Source organism: Accipiter gentilis, chromosome 6 (genome assembly GCF_929443795.1).
Source record: "Accipiter gentilis chromosome 6, bAccGen1.1, whole genome shotgun sequence".
Lineage (NCBI taxonomy): Eukaryota > Metazoa > Chordata > Aves > Accipitriformes > Accipitridae > Astur > Astur gentilis.
The window spans coordinates 5,727,855-5,745,596 of record NC_064885.1 but is presented as its reverse complement, the minus strand read 5'-3'; the positions used below and the strand labels follow the sequence as shown (position 1 = coordinate 5,745,596).

Sequence of the window (17,742 nt, the reverse complement as noted above, 5' to 3'; positions counted from 1 at the left end):
CCTCCTCCCCCCAACCGCCGCCCCCCGCCCCTCCCGCCGGCCGCGGTGGTTGAGGCGGGGGGGGGGGAAGAGAGAGAGAGGGCGGCGAAGTCTCGCGAGAGGGGCGGGCGGGGGCCGCTGGCTGCGGGCAGCGCGGAGCGGCGGCGACGGAGCAGCCGGAGCCCGGGCGGCGCTGAGGGGAAGGCGGCAGGCAGGCAGGCAGGCAGGCAGCTATCCCGGCGCGGCGCGGCCCGGCCGAAGGGATCCGCTCCGGCGCGGACAGGGCACGGCCGGCGCCGCCCGCCATCCCGTACGCCGTGCCCCCGCGGCGCGGCCTGGCCGCGGTTCGGCGAACGGGGCCCAGGCGGCGGCGGCGGCCGTGGTGGTGGTGGTGGTGGTGGCGGCGGCGGCGGCTGGGAGCTCCGCCGCGCCTGCCCTGCCATCTTAGGTGCCGTGCCCCGCCGCCTTTGTGCCCGCCGCGCCCGGGCACCCGCGGGGGCCGGGCCCGACGCCCCTCCGGGGGCGCCTCCCCCCGCGGGGCCGCCGCCCCTTGCCCCGCTCCTCCTCCTCCTCCTTCTCCTCCTCCTCCTCCTCCTCCGCGGGGGGCCGACCGGCGCTCCCAGCCCGGCTGCGGCGGAGGGTAAGGCGGGCATCGCGGCGGGGGGCTCGGCCGGGGCGGGTCGGTCGCGGGGGCGCCCCCGGGAGGGGTGAGGGAGGAGGAGGAAGAAGGGGGGTGGTGGTGGTGGTGGTGGTGATGGGGGGGGGCGGCCCGGTGGGGCCGGCGCCTCCCCCGCCGCGCTCTGCGGCAGTGCCGCAGGACTCGGGGCTGCTGCTTCTTCGGCCCCGGCGGCGGGAGCCGAGCACCGGTGAGGGAACGGGCGGCGAAATGGCGTTTCTTCCCTCAGAGGGGCGGCCGCCGCCGGCGGGGTGTTCCCCGCGGCCGCCGCTGTCAGGGGCCGCCCGGGGCCTAGGGCTGGGGCAGGGCTGCCCGTTCCCACCGGCCAGGCGTGCCCAGCGCTTCGGTCCTTTTTGTCTGCCTGGCTCCGGTGGGCTTCGTCCGCCGAGCCCGGAGACCCCGCGGGACTGGGGGGGTCCCTCGGAGACCGGCGCGGATTCCTGCCCCCCCCCCCCCCTTTTTTTTTTTTTTTCTTCCCCCGAGCTCTCTTCCCTACCCCTCGCTCCTCCCCAAGTGGTGAGTTTTCAGTGTAAATACCATTTTGTTCGGTGCTGGTATGGGATTTGGATGAAAGTGACCTATTTTAAAGACCTTTTATTGCTTCCCCTCAGCAATGCATGTGGCGGCCGATTCCGTTAGCCAAATAGCGTTTCCCAACCATTTTAATTTGTCAGATTAAAACATCTCATGGAGGCTAGATTTCTGTAACCCGCGTGTGGGTATGTCTTTAGAAATATCGTTCAGCCTGCTTTGCTGCAAGCATCTTTGGAGCATTAGAGTTCACCTTTGTCACTGTGAAAGCAGAAATAAATATAAACGCGATACCTGGGCGCCCGTAACATGCAGTTGTACCATTGTGTTGGGCGCGGTACAAGAAATGGGGGGGAGAACCAGGGCTTAAAAATGGTTGTTGTCAAATGTAGATCTGTACATGTCTTAGGAAGAATGACAGAACGGTATTAGCCTTGAGGACTTTCATTTATTTTCTTAGAAAAGCGTTTCGTGTTTATCGTGCTTGTCTCTGCTGCTTATCATGGTATGGAGTATTTCATTAGGTGGCATTTTAGTGGCTGAGTTGGTTAAATAGCAGTTGCATTAACTAGTTGAACCAATTGTGTCCTTCACCTTTGACTGTTGCATTTTGAGAGCCCTTACAGCAGTGTGCCCATGCATGCCAAGGGCGGATTAATAAGATGTTACCTAAAGGTTTGGATGTTATTGATTCCTTACTATTAATGCTATTTATAGTGCATTTGACATGGCTCTTGTTTTATGTATTTGGATAAAGGTTATCAGCTTGGAACGCTTCAAATGAAATGTTCCCAAAATACCACCCCTAACGTTATATATATATACACACACACATATATATATATTGTTGAATGGTATAGTTCAGATCTTCAGTGTCTGAAAAATAGCTTTAGTAGGTAGCACATCGTAATAGTGAAAACACAGTGGAAAACTGTGATGTATTTTGACACTAGTGAAGGTTTGTTTTCACATTTCAGGATTACAGAATAACAACTGCTGGTGCACTAAATATGGTTTTAGATACATTCTTCTTGAAAGTACTTTGAGTCTACGTTTTCCTTGCCTTTGTGCCTGTTCATAGTGAGCGTGTCATAGTTTTTGCTACTTATGTCCAAGGGCAAACCTAATCAACGATTGGTTTGAGCCTTCATATTAGATTCTCCACAACATTGGCCTAGTTCTGACTGCTATGTTTGCCATTTTTAGGACTCCTCTTTCTTTTATCTGTGGACTGAAATGTATTGATAAACTTGAACCTTAATTTGTCCTTTGAACTTGAGAGAATGTTTTTCTTCTCTGTTAAGAATATCTCACTGAAGAGAAAGTGATTCTGGTAGAACAGCTTAAATTAAATCTAATCCTGTTGAAACACAACTGCCTGAAGTAAAAACTCCTTGGATAGTTTGGTGGTTTTGTTTTGGTTTTTTTTTTTTTTTCCTTCTCAACTAGACTGAAATTAAGTGCTGCATGTAGAGGACCAGATGTTGGCATTAAAATTATGTAGAGATAAGGTGACTTAGGCCTCAAGTTAGACTATTGGAAAAAGTTATCTATCGTATGTCCTTCCTTTAAATTCCGGTGTAAGCTAAGCTGGAGAATTTTAAATGTTTACTTCCATCTAAATAACATTTCCATTTGTGCAGCTTTCATCTTTGCCTGTCCATTATAATTCATCAGGTTTTGTCACCAGAATAACGTGTTTTTAATGAGTTGTAAGACAGCCTCAGTTTTTATGCTTGGTGAGATACATTAGAAGAGAAGCAAATATCACACTAATAATTACATCTTCAGATGTATCCTAGTAGTGGATTTCCTGTAATGAGGATGTTTTGTAGAGAACAATAGATATGGCAACGAATTCAGAGATTTGTTTTAAAGATGTTGTAGGTAGCTGACTCTGCAGTAGTGAGTTCCACTTTGACACAACCGTTGCATGCTCAACAGGAACATTGGGTGGTTTCCAGGTAATTCGTTTTCAGGTGCTAATTCTCTTTCTAGCAAAGACGGACTGGATGTACTGCTGCTGTTGTCTCTCTTGTCTCTCTCTTCTGCAAGGATGTACTTCTGATCTAACTTAATAGACTAACTTTGCAAAATATGCCTCATAAAAGTTTATTTGACGGTATAGATGTTGTGTCAAATGAGAAAATGTTTAGGGTTGATCTGGCTCTCTTTGTGATCCAGAAGTGGTATGGAAGCTATGATAAATATCACTTGTGATACTCCATTCTCAATGTATTTTGGAGAACACGTACATAATCTCTAAGATCCTATCTTAGAAGCATTTTCTGTTGTGTTTTTGTTCGTATTAAAATCATGTAAACAACATACTGTTATGTTGAAATGCACACTAGAAACTACAGAAATCTTTGGTATTACCAGGGGTGACCCAGGCTCTTTTCTTCCGAATTACAATGGTTATGGGTGGCCATTACATTTTTCCTGTTCAAGTATGCTATGTAGCATGAAGATTTTTGGTTCTATTTCCTTTTGTGAAACTGGACAAAGGGAAGAGCTTAACTTCAACTCTGGAATAGAATCACGTCCGAATGAGAAACTTATCCTGGGTCTGACAGCAGGGTCTCTGTCATGGGTGACACGGATGTCGTCCCTCGGTTAACCATGTTTGAGATAAGCTTGCCTATAGCAGTACAGAGAGGGATGATTTAATACCTTCTGAGGCTTATGGCTGTCCTTTCTAACTCTTGGATGTGTCTTACTCTTCTCCACAAACTGCTCACTTTTGACCAACATGATGCAGGGTGAAACCCCGGTCTGTGTGGCCTTGTGCTTGCTGGTGAGTTCCTGTTAGGCTAGAAGTTGATTTAGGTGTGTGGTCCCATCCTCCGCTTGCTTTTCCATGTATGTCATTCTATTGGCTCTGGTCTTTGATCCTGCACTGAGCCACACCAGCAGAAAGCTAACCTAAGGAAAAATGCAAAGAGTTTTGTGTTGGCTTGGTGATCTGAAATGGCTCAGTGCACAGTTGGGTGATGCTAGAGACAACCCAAGGGCCTGGGCTGCACCACGACAGCCAGCAATTAGATCTGTTTATGCTGCCATGGAACCACAGCTTGTACAAAGAGAAATGTTTGGAGACAGAGGTGGTTGGTGGCACTTTTCCCTGAACTTGTAGTTGTTAGGTGTCAGGATTCTTTGTTTTCATTGTTCTTTAACATGCTGAGGAGTTGCTCATCATACATTGATTTCTGTGTGGAGAAGAGACTGGAAAAAATTCAATGGATAAAGGGTCAGAAAACCACTAATCCCCTCATGTGAAGTTCCAGAGGGAGCTCAGCTGTGCAGAGCTGCAAAGCAGAGTCCTTCCTGTGAAGGCAGAACTTTAAAAACATGAAATCAGAGGTGAAGTGCAAAGTCTCTGAGGGGAAAAAGTGTGCACAAAACAGGAGGAAAGGATGGAGAGCTGTTTAAAAGCACAGTTGGCTTTTAGACACTGTATTCCCTCCTCCTTGTCTAAGTGCTCATTTACAGTACAAAACATGGAGGAAGGAATACTTTCTGAAGGCCTTTAGAAACACAATGGATGTTAGACAGCACAATGAGTGCTCCAAACGAGGTTTTCTAAGGCAGTTTTTAGACAAATATTTGGTGATCAGTGGAACGGCAGTATTTTTTTAATAACCAAAGAGAAGCCATTGAGAACTTTTAATACTTTGTCAGAAATTAGTGCATTGTTACTCTTGACAATTTTTTTTTCACATCCTGCTAAATCTTGGTTTCTTTGCCAGAAGAAAAGACAAGGTAGCCACTGTAAACATAACATGGAATTGCCAAAGCAGCAATAAGTTTTGTCTAAACAGAAAAGTTTCTCCAGTTTAATTGGAGCTTGCTGAGCCCAGCTATGCAGAGTTAGTTACATACCTACATTGTAGCTTAGAGATGAGGTTTTTCCTTCTCGTAGAGGTGTGGTGAGGACAGCCCAACAGACATTCTGAGTTACGGTGATGATGGCTTCTTAATACGAGTGGACAGTAGCTAATAGTTTTGCCTGTTGTATTGCTTGGCTAGAAGTAGTTTTGATTTTTCTCTAGGGGTCAGGATGGGGTGACAGCATGAGATTTACATATTGAATATTGTCCTTAGAATGGAAAAAGCTAGAAATGTTTTGTTTTGGGGAAAACTTAGATCTTCAGGAAAGAAGTAAAAATCACAGAACTCTAAAGCTGGCAGGCTGTGCAGTTTTCTGTGCCTGTGATCTTCCACTGACCCTTACTACACTCCTGGCTACAGCCGTGCAAATATTTTCTTTAGAGTGAGATGTAATTTTATAAAAACAGTTTTCTCCTACGTTCATCAAGTGTAGAGTGTTTACAGGGCAACCTTCTATCAGAATGTGGGTGAGTGGTGCCTGTGAATTTAGTTGGAAGCTTTTGCTGCGTGTCAGTGATGTCAAGCCATATTTGAAAAGTAAATTTTGATGTTTAATCTTAATCTCAGAGATTCTTGCTTATAGCTTTCAGACTGAAAGCCAATGTGTATTACACCTGAATTCTTAAAATGTGAATAAAATTGCTTTCAGCCTTTCACTTAGCTCAGCTAAACTACAAAATCCCTTTTTCTTCCCTTTACTAAGCATCGGTAGACACAGTTTTTGAGGGGTTAGGCCCTTTAAGATCAGTCCCTCTCTTTGTGTTGCTGGTTTAGCTTCACTTCATTCCGGTCTGGGTGATTTCTAACCCGTGGAAAGCTTTGGGATCCAGGAGCATAGGAAAGTAGAATATGCAAATGCAAGTATGTTGAAAGGGTAGGGAGTATTTCTTGTAACAGTTTTTGGCTTGTTCCCCGTCCATGTGTTCAGTCTGTTTTCCAAGCATCCAGCAATCCTTCCTCTTCCCTGACATACCGCTACTCAAAGGCAATAACAGACCCATGAGCCCGTTCCTAGAGAATTGTAGAATTGTTGTATTGGGATTTCTTGGAAAGAATCACATGTGGTATTGCACATGTTTGTTATTTTTGCCTCCTTCCCCCTTCTTAATATGCAGTTCTTATTTCCCGCCTCAGTCCTCTTTTAATTGGAGACTGTCACTCCCTCCCCCAGCCGAGGAGATGAGAAGAGAGGTTATTTTTGCTAACGCTGTTTCTCAAATAGGCCACGGGTATACAGTAAGTAGTGCAGCAACTTTCTCCATGGGAAACCATCAGTTACTAGGATTTCTCAAGCTGGGTCCGGGTGGCAGTGCAACATGTTTCTTCTTTAGTTCTGGCTTGCAGTTGTCACTAGCATAACTCCTCCCAGTTCTCACTTCCTTGTAACCCAATCTGAATAAAGATCATGGGATTTGAATGTGCCTTGCTTTTCTGCTGCTGTTCTGAATGTTTGGGTTGTCTCTGTGTTCTCTGTAAACTGTACGCAGTGATCTTCGCTTTTTGGCTTTGTCTGTTCCAAAGAGCAGTTGACAGTTGTTAAAATCAGTTCTGGGCCAGCCATGATTTGATGCGATTAAACTGTGTTAAATATGTTCCAGAACTGTTTCTTGGCCTAGATAGCAAACTAGTTAAACCCTGGTTTTGAAATCTATTTATGTATGATTTGGCTCTGTAGCCCTAGGTAAGCTGTCTGCCTCTTCAAGGGTCAAACAGCACAGGATCTATGCACAGCGCATGGTCTTCTGCCTTTAAATCCACCGCCCTCCCGCATCTCCTTGGGCTTTTTTATTACACTTTGCATATTGAACTCTCGTCTTGAGAATTATATACTGGCCTAAATGTAGTAATGTGTTTTCACTATCCATAAAGACTAACTGTGTTGCAGTGATATGATTTTCCCTGGCATCAGCTGAACTGGTATAAACCCCACTTTATACTTACTTTGTATATCCCGAGTATGCAGGCAGGCTCCTAGATTGAGGTTTTTATGGAGGTTTGCAACTTTAATTAAAAAAGAGGGTAACCTAGGCCTTAACAAAATTTCATGCTGGCTTCTAGAAGTGCGTATCAAAGTTGGGAAGGAAATAATGGTATGTTTCAGAGGCAGTGCCTTGCTAAGAATGCCAAGCTCCGTTTTTATTATAGGTTAATTACCATATAGGCAAACCCTGAGCTCTTACCTGGGTTTTTGGCTTAATTTTCCTTCTTCCCTTTCCACACAAAACCCCCTCTAACCCATGCTTTGAAGTATTTAAAACTAGGTTAGTCTCTGGCTGGAGGTGTGTGGTAGAACCTCCTGCTAATTCTTGCTGGGACCTGCCCGTTTTGCAGCAAGAATGCAGGCGAACCCATCTGAATGCTGATCATCTGTCCTTTGTGGAGGATGGAAGATTATTTTTCCTTCATTTGACACAATACATGGGCAAAGGAATTGTAGAGCATCTCCACTCCAAAAGCCACGTCAAGCGCCCAGAGCTGTACAAGCAGGAGTGCATGCCCATGGAGGTGGGGGAGGATGCTTGGTCTGAGTTTAGTTGATTGCGTGACAGTCACTGAAGATATTTCCTTCTCCCACTCTCAGAAGATGTTGCTGCGAGCTGCTAGCTCAGAAGTTGACCATGTTCTTAGCAGATGAACCTACACAGCAGTCTTGAACTGACCAGAGTCTTCAAAATTTCACTCTGTTGCTCACTGGGAAGACAGAGTGCAGGGTCCCAAACACTAAGATAACCTGTACTTGAGAAGAGGTCAATATGCAGGCTTTTTATCCAAAAATAAAACATTGTGGAAGAAGCAAGTTCTCATCCTTACCATTACCTCTGATTTCATTGCAATACTGATGTTTTAAATTTGTTTGCAAAAAACAAGATTGGGCAAACAATTTGTTCCTGATTTGACACTAACAAGCAGAGCGCTTTGGATGCTAGACTAACATGAAAATAGTTTACTTACAAAGAACATGATTTACCTTTACCAGCTCATAATTAGTCACAAAACCATAAAGAAGGTTTAAAGAATTATTTGCTACTTTATTGAAAAAGATTTGACATGCAGTTTTTGATGCACACTGTTCTTTAAAATATTTTGGAAAAGTCTCTACATTTTCCAAAATATTTTAATGGTAGGGTCTTTTTCTTAAATAGCCCATATGTCTTGAAGATATTAATTCACACATTATTTTAACTATCTCGTATTTTCCCTTGTTGTTGGAATTGGTTATTGTGGATGACTGTGCAGGCAGGCAATCCCATGGAGTCTTTCCACAGTGGCTGGTCCAGCACCAGGGTATGTGATCCTCATTTGAATAGTCTTCCTGTTGCACTCCCTGGTATTGAAAATTAATTACTGTAGTGACTACAAATTAGTATAATCACTATACTTTTTGTAGGTATTACAAATATTTTTATGTTTAAATAGAAATAGCTAGCATTAATATTAATATGATGAGAAATAAAATATTAATACACAAATAGAAATTTAAGTAAGCTATAACACAGGAAGATTATCTTACATATGTGATGTTTTTGTAATTTTCTCTGAGTTGGCAGAATAATAATAGTAATTCCCAGTTCTGAATTTCATCTATAAATATCAAGGTATTTGAAATGGATGATGAATGCATAGTTATTTTTCACACTTAGAAGGTGGGGATACTGAAGTACAGGTTGGGGAGTGAGCGATTTGCCCAGCATAGCCGGTGACAGAGGTAGAAGAATTTGTCTCCCCAGTCCCCAATTAACATCTAACCAGCAGGACTGCCGTACCTCCTATGTTGTAAAGTAAAAGCAGAAGTGTACGAGATGCTGCATTGTCTGTGGTGTGTGGTGGAACAGTACAGACCTCAAAGTTCAGCAGCACCACTGTCCCAGATCTCTTCCTGAAAGTCTGGCTGACCTACTAATGATGCAGGGGATTGCTTTTTTTGTTTCATCATATAAGTGCTATGTAGATTTGTCTTATCATAATGGCAGTTTGATGCTGTTCATGAATGAGCTGGCTAAATCTTGAAAATTATAATATTATATGTTACTATGATGTGACTTGTTGCTGATTTTTATTTTTAAGTAAATCTGAAAGGGGCCTTTAGTGCATTGTAGATCAGTCTCTGAACTTGATGAACAGCAAACTAAGTCTTTTCATTCTGGGAGTCAGTCACACACAGGGATAACTGGAAACTGCTCATCCAAGTAAAAAAGTATTCTTGTGCAGATATAATTGCAAGACTTGGGGATTGTCTGGACATCTTTATGGAGATCTGTGGAGGCAGAGGGTATCCTTTTTATCCTGTTTGTGCAGTCCCTACTACAGCTGAATCTCACTTCTTCTTAAGGGTCTGGTTATTGTGTAATGCAAATGCATGCTGCTGTTTTCTGTAAAAAGCTGAAAGCGTCCTCACCGGGTGCACTAGGAGGGAAGAAGAGTTTTGAGCCCCTGTACCTGTCAGGAATCTGTAAGCATCGCTGAGCGAGCCATTGCTCAGCTCATCACAAGCAACTTTTATCTGTTCTAGATTCTACTTTAACTGTCTCTGCAGAGAGGTTTACGGTGTTGGTATTCATTTAAAGCATATCTGTGAAGTAAAATTGCTGGGGCTTATTTCGAAACAATAAAACTAAGGATTTTGTTGCTTCAGTCGTGTTATTTTTAAGCTAGAATAACCCAAAAAGCATAAAAACCTTGAAATTTGAGTCCCTGTGTGGAAGTGCTCTATATTTTTGGACCTTGGTTTTCTGAGGGATTTTTGTTCAATGTTGCCACAACCACGGAGTATGAAATGTAGCAAGTTTTGTCCAAGATCTGCTTTCAGCCTTGTAACTAATGCTACCTGTGCTGGTTTGAAATAGTTCATAGGTGTTTATCATGTGCATTGCAAAATCTACCTACCTATTTACATAGGCGTTGGGGAAACAAGGATGATACGGACTAGCATGAGTGGTATGGAGCAGCATGAGTGGAAGGAGAGTATGGTGTGAGTTGTGATTCTACTTGTCTGCTTATTTTCTGGTTTGGAGGCATCGAGCACCTGCTGATTTAGGGGTTTTCTATATGTGATTTCATGCCTGTGATTAGCATTTCTAAGGACATGACACATACGGTCTCACCACTAAAATACGTTCTGTAAATATGTAAACAGAAAATTACAGAGATGGTCATTGTCCATCTGTCCTGACTAGTCTCTAGAGTTAACCCAACAGGACTTAGCACGCTTCATTGGGCCCATCCGATATAACAGATCTCGGACTTCAAACTTAGGAGTAAAATTCCTTCTGAGTGGAGTGGTGACCTCCTTTTGATGCTTCCTTAATAGCAGTTGCTTGTCTTGTTTTCTCTCTTTTTAATCACTGGGGCAGGAGATTGAGATATTTAGATAGCGTATTCCAGTGTCTTACCATTTTACTGTTAAAAGTCTTGAAGTCAAACTCTCTAGAAAACTTCAGCTGCTTCACAGAAATCTGTAATTGCATTTTATCTGAAATCAACCATTTGTTATGCCAGAATTTCTCAAAGTAGAGGATGAACAGTAATAACAGGCCTTGTAAGTTCTGGGTAGGTGTGAGACATCCTGTATAATGGCATCTTTTAAAAATCTTTTTCTGGACAAAATCTGAGAATGATACCTGGTTAGTTGATGTTATTGTTGGAGTATTGTCCCTAAGTTAATAGCAAGGCTGTGTTTGTTCTGCTGCTTTGAGAAATTATTAGTATTCTGTCTGAACTGAGCAGGCTGCTAATACTGATTAGCTTGTGCATAAGGTGGAGATGGCAATCTCCTTAATTTCATATTTAATTACCAAAAAATCACAGCAAAGAGCTGTTGAATGATTTGTCACCATTGTGCTGTTCAGTAGCTGTCAGTGGAATCATGTGACCACTGGGTATGTAATATCTTCCCCTTCTATAATTCTCCTTTTTTTTTTTTATCTTTGCTGTTTTTTGTTGTTGCTGTTTAAGTGATAAATTGGTAGGAGCAAGGAAAATGGTCATGTACCGTCTAGTTTGGTGTCTTGAATCTCCAGGAAGCATCTTGGAGATTTGCTTCCAAGATTTGCAGACTTTTCTCACTTAAAACCTGTTATTTCTGAGCTTGCCAGTCATGTCGGTCTGTTGAGTTCAGGTATTACATGAAGAATAAATCTCCTTGTGACATGGAGCAGTCAGTGCACATGTTCTAGCACGGGCCTCTCCTGAGTTTTAATAAATACAGACAAGGTATAAATGCCTCTTCACTGCAAGAGGCGTGTTTTTTCCCTCTGCAGGTGCTACCTTCTGCATGCATACACATCTAGCATTTGCTCTGTCTCTGGTATAGCATATGCACTTGCTCTGCAGGAAAGATGCTTTTTAGAATGCTTACCTCATATGGAAGAAATAACTTTATAAAGCCTTTAAGTAAGAGCAGTTTCCAATTTACAGTGACTTAAACATGCTATGCTTTGCTTTTTTTCATCATGGTGAAAGCCATTTGCCTGTATAACCCGAAAACAATAATAAAACAGGCATAAACAAGCATAAAACAATGCTTTATATATACAATACCTTACTGTTCAAGGTATCTTTATGGGCAAACAGTAACTAAACACCTTTTAACTTCATTCTGCCTGGCCTGGAAAGCATCAGTACTGTTGCCTTCCCCCATTTTGATGGGCTGCTCTCATGGGCCAGAGGTCTGAAGGGAAAATTATTTTACCCCTGGACACATTAAGTTTTGAGTCATCCAAAAGGTAACAGCCAGAAGCAGAGCTGTTCTGAGCTCTTGTTTGAGGGAGAGCTGCTTCCCTCCTGTTTGGGTTTTGCTTTTTTTTGTAGGTGTGATGTCATCATTCTGCGAGGTCTGCGCCGCCGTGTCCTCCTGGAAAACAAAACGGGGGGACGAGACCTGAATGTCAAATGCAAAAAAACAAGCAGATCTGATTCTTCCTCTCCTCCCTCCCCCTTTTTCTTTGAAAGGAGCTTTCAAGCTGACTTTATACAACAGGAATTAGCTTAATAGAAAAAAGAGAGCGAGAGAAGCACAGTTATTTCTTTTCAGATCTGACTATCAAGTTTTAAAAAATAACTTCTTCCTGCCTTGCTGGAGGGTGTGATGTAGATTATGTGCCAGATGCAAATATATAGTCATTTTATAAATACCTAAGTCTTCTTTAGTTCAGGGATCTTTTTTCTTTTAATGTAACCTTTGTTTTTTACTGTTTTGGAGATATTTAAATAAGTACTGCCCAGTGACTTGTCACATTTGTGTTGGTTTCTACCAGAGAACTGTCCCATACGCTTCAGATGTTTGTATAAATATCATGGTAGTACTAACAGCAGCCTTCCACCAAGATTACTGTTGGGTCCTGGCCAGGGTCAGGGGAGCAGCCAAAACCAACTGCAGGACTGATATAACCAGGGTGATTTTTGTTCAAGCCTGTGAAATTTAATGTAAGAGTGTATCCGAGTTCTTCCTTCTCTATGGGAGCCCTTTTTTGTGGCCTAGCAGCAACTGGCTTTCATGTAGCTTGTTAGCTATACTAAGCAATATGGTTCATATAAATATGGACAGGTTTATTCTTTTTTAAGGTTAGAGCTTTAGATATTCCCTCACTCAAAATGACTTTGCAAAATAATCTACAGAGAGCCTTTTTTAGGTATTTGGAGGCCATAAACTCTTGAGTATTGGTTGTGAGAGGATAGGCTGGTGGTCTCTGAGAAGCTGTCCAGATGTAGTAAGAACTGGGCAGCGAGCAACACTGGAGCTGATATTCTTTGCCCCATTGTGCTCAGGAACCTTAATTACTTCTTGGTTGCTCTTTATAGCTTGCGTCCAAAAAGTAAATACTGTTTTCTGGCATGGCATGTTGAGTTCTCAGTAGCTCCCTGTCCAGCTGGGCTGCATGGGTGATCTGCATGCATGATGAGGGAGCAGTTCTCGCTTTTTGCTGGTCGGTTGTTAGGGCAGTATCTGCCCAAGGTATCAGGAGGTTGTCCTACTTTCCCAGCTCAAAAATCCAAGATCCTTAGAATTTGTAAAATGGACACCTGACTTTCCCTTTGTTTATTAGCCAACAGGAGCAGTCAGCAAATAGATCTTCTTTTAATAAAGGAAATGTTGCTTGAAACTTTGCTGGTTTTTTTTCTCTTATTTGTCTGTTCCTACTGGCAAACAAAAGGCATAATCCATTATTCCAAACTGCTGAAAAAGAGGCTTCAAATTGCCAGGTATGAAATTATGCTGCTTGTTCAGTTACCAGTAGGAAACGGCATGCGAGATGTTTCAAAACCTACAAAGGAGAAAGTTCTTTGTATGTGTGAATTTAGTATTCACAAAAGGTGTCAGATTGACAGCCTTGGAGATTGTGGAGATTGGAATTTTATTTATCCCTGGAGTAGGTGCAGTGCAGACTGCAACAGTGTAAAAATTTGCTGTATTACTCTGCTTTTACACCCTACTAGTGCCCTTCACAGGCAGCCTCCAGGGGCAAGGAGTGCCTTTTTTCTCTGTGCCCCTTCAAGTAGTTGGCTGCCAGAAGGATGTGAGGGTGGGTTTTTTTGTGTGTGATGTGGGTGCTTGTCTCCTGAAATCTAAACAGATGTGAAAGGAATTTGATATCATCTACCTCTAAAGAGCCACTGGAGCAAAGGCAGCCTTCAGCCCCCATGTTCTCTGGTTGTATGCAGGCTGGTACTCTTGAGTCAGAAGATGCTAGCAGTCATGAGTCTTGTTATTCACTGACTTAGCCATTCTTCTGCAAAAGTTGAACACTCTGTCTTGTGATAAATGTAAATTCTGTTGAGAGATAAGATTATGAAATCAGGTAAATAATACGGGTCCTTGTTTTAGTAGACTGGGCACTGGGTGAAACTTGAAAAAGAAACACAGAGCCTATGTATTTGATGGTTAGCATAAGAAACGTGATGTTAGACCTTTCTGTTCTTGCTGTGAACTTGTGTGGTCTTGGACAGGTCACCTCTTATTCACACAGCTTACATGTTTGTAAGGTAAGAAAGTTTATTGCAACTCTGCTAAATACTCAGAAAATATCAGGTGCTTTTTAAGCCTTGGTAATGAAAGTATAGGTCAGATGTGACATTGTGAGTTTTGGCAGTTGAATAATATCCTCTTAGGAGAAAGTAGTGAAAATGAAAAAAAATCAGGGAGATGGAGCAACCTCTAGTCACCAAAGCTCTGGTCTTTCCACGTTTTTCCAGACCTAGCATAAGACCTGAGAAATGCCAAAGAACCTTTGAATGGAGATGTTGCAGGTGTGGTCCTCTCCATCCTGGTGAGTTGACACAGTCGGCCAATGTTAGTCATGCAAAGCTGTCCTCCTCGCTCTGCAGGCTGTGAAACCCTCAGCCTGAGCTGTGATCTGCTTTCTTCAATCCATGTAGAAAACACATTTGAATGCTACAGACTGATAATATTTCAGCTTCACAATGAATGGTCTTTATTTCAGAGGGATGATTTTATTTTACTTTTCACCAGCAATTAAATACCATCAACCCCAGTGCAAACCATTGCTTCTGTCCCAAAAGGAAAAGTTCTTTGTAAAAGCTTCTACTGTTCACCAGGGCAGAATTTCTAATACAGTTTTTTAGTATGAAGTATCTGTGGCATGATAAAATGTAAACATGCATAGCTATTGTTAATTAAGCTGGATTTTAGGTAACCACTGATGGTCTTCTCATGTGCTCTTTTACTTTTTAAATTCCATGAGTTTTCTTAAAATCTAAGTGAAAAATGCTGTGAATTTTTCTACCTCAGAATAAGGCCTAGTTCACTGCAGCCATAGCTGTGTGTAGGGTAGATTCTTAAATACTGTAAGGAAGAGGACTGTTTTAAGGGAACCTGGACAGATACGGTGACAGTATTGAAACTCTAATGCAGGCAACTTCTCTTGTTTTGTCTAAAAATCTTTGATAAACTCTCCAGGGAAGTAGGAGGGTCTCTGGGAGGTGTCATGAAAGAAAAGTGTAGTGTTTTGTGTGAGTTGTCCATTTGTTAAAATGAAAATGGAGAAAGAATACCAAGCCCTGTTTCTGGGGAAAAAAAAAACAAACAGCAAAACACCTCCCCCCCCCCCCCCCCCCCAAAAAAAAAAAAACACAACCCAACAAAAACCAACCACCAAACAAACAACATAAAACAAACCAGCAGGTGATTTATTTTTGAAAATTTCTAATGTCCTCCTGGCAAGGTCTGTCCCGCTGCTCTCTTGGGACTGTTCTCATGGCTATCCTTGTTGCCTGGTGCTTTACTTCTTCCATATCTTGATAGAGCCAGACCCCTATGTTGCATAATTGCAGACCATCTTAAGGAAGCCCTTCAGACCATACAGCTTAATCCTGCTATAGCTGAGCCATATGGTGACAGCACTGGGTAGTAGCTTTTATCATCTTCAGTTACCATCCTTCATTAGATGGCATGATTGTGTGCCTCTGAGTAGCATGGTTTAGCTTTGACCAAATCACTGATTGCCTTCAGATCAGAGTCCAGCTGCTGCTGCCGTCCAGCAAGGTGCAGGCTGCTGTGCTGCCTGAGACAAAGGCCTTTGAGCTCAGTCCCTGCCAGCAGTGAATGCTTAAGGAAAAGTATAAGATCATTTTAATTGGCTTTTTCTTTGCAATGCTATTCCTTTACTACATCTCTCAAAGATCAGGTCAGTTTTGGAAAAGTCACCTGTTGGCAGCTCCGTGCCTCACCTCATGCAAAAGCTGAGGCCAGAGTCTGTGAAACAGGCAGGACAACCTTATTTTCAGAAACCCCAAGTGTGAGAGCAGGTTCCACCATATCTCAATAAACCTTTTATTTAAAGGCATAGAAAATAGTTTTGTCCATTGACTGAAGGAATCAAATTATCATTCACCTCAACTAAAGGGTAGGAGTGGAAATGGTTGCTGATTATTTTTTTCGTTCATTTGCTTTTGTGAATGATTGCTGAGAACAGCTGGATTAAGCGGCTTTGTGTGTGAGCACACAAAGAACCCGTGAAATAGAAAGGTGTTTCGATCTGTGCTGTTGGAATAGACCAATCTCTGATTACAGTTTTCTGTCAAATTTAGGATGGATGTGTTCCTACTTGAGCTGAAATTGCCTTTTCAGCCTTAAAATACTTTAACGCTTACTAGGTACGTTCAAGTGACTTAAGCGCTTTCCTCCTCTCTTCAGGCCAGAAGAAAGTGCTGTATTTCATGCTTGGGAGCTGAAGAGTTGCTGTACAGGAGAAAATTTTTTTTAAATACTCCCAGTAAGAGTCAACCTAGGTAGGATGGACCTTGGGCATTAAAACCTGCTTTGTGGGCCTTGTTTCTGAATTGTTGTTCCAAGTATTTGCTTCAGGTGCAGATGCTGACCTACCTCTTTCATCCCTTGTGTTCAGGACAATTAGTAATACTGCCAAAACCAGAAAAGAGCCAGATAATTTTTTTTAAAGCAGGTTTTTGGAGAAAAGATGTAGTCATTTACCTTCTGTATGTGCACAATAATGTATCTACTTAACCTGTCTTTCTAGTGGAGAGGCAGTCAAGCAACAGGATGTCTAAGGCTGTGATTTGATGGGCTTTTTAGTAAACCTTCTGTAAGGAGAGATCTGCTGAATTTACTGAGTATGTTCCACTGCAGTGGATTCCACTCTTTGCTTCTATAGTGCTTGCAGATGCTGGCGTTCAGAGAAAACGTAGCACTTGAGCATTCCATGCATGTGTCTTCCTCCTAGCAATATATACATAAAACAATGATATAGGCAGGTAAAGCATAAAGGTTAATTTGTTTTATATAAGTTCCATCAAGATGGAGACTCTTTGTGTTTGCAAAACACCTCCTGGAACAGGGGTTTAGTCCTTAGTGGCACCCACTCTTACAGTGCAATGTGCAATGGTAATAAGAGGGTAAACCAGCACTATGCGTTGCGTAGGCATTTTGCAGCTCCTGGTGCTGAGCAGGCAGTTATCCTCAGAGAGCAGCTGAAGATGCTCCAGCCCTGGGCTATGGGAGATCAGAAGGACTTCTGCCTGCAAGAGAGGCTCCTCTTGTTTCCAGTTCCTAGACTGTGGGGAATCTCTGTCCTGTGTTCAGTGAATCATTCCTGGAGAGCACCCAGGCAGTGTGGAGGAGGAAAATGCCTGGTGTGAATGCAGGAGGTATAAAAGTCAGATGAGAGAGGAGATAAGAATACGTCAGGACAGAGGTATAGTGAAACTGGGGCTGCAGAGGGATCGAAGAGGAAGGTGCTACAGCTGGTAGAGAAATGGAGCTGGAGGTTTGCAGGAGAGGTGACTTGGGAGCCTGGGAGATGGGGAGGGAGGCAGCAGGTGAAGATGGGTTGGCAAGGGAGATGGCAGTCTGAATTCTGACACTTTCTAATTTTGGAATGCTTGCCTTTGTAACCTTAATAATTTTGTTCTAATACACTAGATACAAAAATTACATTATATGTTCTGAGGAATTTGGTTACTATGGTAATGGGTATATAAGTACATAAGAGATAAGATGTCAGAAAACGGAACAGCTGTAATGTAGCACACAAGCCTATGACTGCCTGAATTTGGGAAGCAGGCCGTTACAAACTTCTCCTGCTTCAGTCTCACATCTCGCTGTCTCTTCCTGTGAAAGTGACGTAAGAGTTTCTACAACAAATCTTTTGCGTTTACAGAATTTCAGCAGATGTGCCCAAAATTTCTAGGTA

At 42.9% G+C, this 17,742-nt stretch overlaps 1 protein-coding gene across 2 annotated transcripts in view; it reads left to right on the top strand.

Annotated features, from left to right (window-relative positions):
* Positions 1-110: 110 nt before the first annotated feature.
* TAOK1 (TAO kinase 1) overlaps positions 111-17,742 on the top strand; it is a 73,705-nt gene continuing 56,073 nt past the window's right edge. Inside the window, exons 1-2 of one of the 2 annotated variants that reach the window (XM_049802033.1) lie at positions 111-619; positions 14,267-14,340. The gene's annotated coding sequence lies outside the window, so the exon portion shown is untranslated. The remainder of the gene's footprint in view (positions 620-14,266; positions 14,341-17,742) is intronic. The other variant, XM_049802032.1, reaches the window with a different exon arrangement.